Source organism: Priapulus caudatus, unplaced genomic scaffold, assembly GCF_000485595.1.
Source record: "Priapulus caudatus unplaced genomic scaffold, Priapulus_caudatus-5.0.1 Scaffold2560, whole genome shotgun sequence".
Taxonomy (NCBI): domain Eukaryota; kingdom Metazoa; phylum Priapulida; class Priapulimorpha; order Priapulimorphida; family Priapulidae; genus Priapulus; species Priapulus caudatus.
The window spans coordinates 1-1,668 of record NW_014579621.1 but is presented as its reverse complement, the minus strand read 5'-3'; positions in this window follow the sequence as shown (position 1 = coordinate 1,668).

Here is a 1,668-nt window from a genome sequence, read left to right as displayed (position 1 = left end):
TCGCTTCACGCAAGAAAAGCCGAGGTAAAGGGCGAGGCGACATATTCGAAAGGCTTGTTAGACCCGCGTCCAAAGCTTGACCATGCTTACTGTCAGTAGATTTTACCTAGCGTGATAGACAGACTCTATCTCTCATTACGTCTATTTTTTTTGCCAGTTAGTGAAATTGGTTAGGGTTAGGGTTAGGGTTAGGGTTCTAGGGTTAGGGTTCTAGGGTTAGAATGCAAGAAGGATAGGGATAGTGGCCAATGCATTTTCGTGGCTCTGCGTGGAGGCAGTGTAACGTGTGTTTTACACATGTTCATTGAATTAGTAATAGTAGATAGATTTAGTTGTACATAGGAGAAGGGTTGGGTGTTTAGCATACAGATGAGAAGTAGTTAGGTTGGGTTCTACACGGATAGGTTACGTACGTTAAGTGGAGCTTGTTACAGATGTTCACCATATGTGATTTCCCGCGTAATATTCGAACAAGAGAGAGAGTGGCGTGTGATTGGTTAGGGTAGAGTAGAACTGGGCTGTGATTGGGTGCGGGGTTGATATATTAAGAAACGCGAGGGCAGTTGAGGGGATTCTGGAACGAGACAAGACGTGACGTTGACGCTGACGGTTTGTTTGTAAACAATATATTTCTTTAGTGAACACAAATTCTATACGTCTTCTTGATTATTTATACTTTAAATTATACATACAAGCTACGTCCCTACATTTGGTGCCAGTGACAGTCGGACTATAGCTGGGTTTTGCAAAACAACGTTGGTAGGTATTTTTCGCTATATCGATCGACACCGACACGGGCCTACAGACTGTATCAACGCCGGAGACAAAGAACATTCGAGGGCCGGCAGATATGTATATTTGGTGAGTACTGTAGTTAAATAAGTGGTAAACATTGCGTATGTAATCACGCTAATAGTACCGTTAGTACGCTAAAGCCGTGTTGAAGCAGTAACAGTTAGTAAATATAGGTAACGTAGCACTAACGTTACTAAGACTAAGCTAGTTGGACTAGGCTATACTGTACTATACTATAGCGTCATTATGGCACACCAAGTCGGCGTGGAGGATTTAGCTAATTTATTCTCGCAAGCGTTAGTCCCAACTATAGAAGCCTTGGGTACTCGGTTGCAAAGCTCGGGGAACTTCGCAGTTCGGTCCCATGTTATACTGGCGATAATGGGCAGTACTCCGTCACGTTTCGGTCGTGGGAGAGGGCGCTGCAGATTGTGCAGTTGGAATTGGCATTAAATGGAGTTGCGCTTCGGACGTTTGCCGTTTCTATGGTTGGGGGAGCTGTTTCGGATTTTTGTCGGAGGCAGATTGCGGCTAATGCCGAGGTGTCGTAGAATGAGTTATATGCACAGGTGCAGGCACGGTTTCGGTCAACTTCCGAGCGGCCACAGGCACAGAGGGAGATGAAACAGTTTCGGCAGTTACCGCGTGAGACGCCTCGCGCGTGCGCTGATCGTCTGCTCGAACTTGCGGGAGCAGCGTATCCAGAAGTGCACTTAGATGCTGTGTTGATGCAAGCTAGACTTGTCGAATGTTTTATCGATGCTTTACAGAATTTATCGACACAAAGGTCGTTAATAGCACGCGCACCGACGACGCTCGAGGGTGCGTGTGAGATTGCAATGGCCGACGCGAGGATTGAGGCGAATTTGTCTT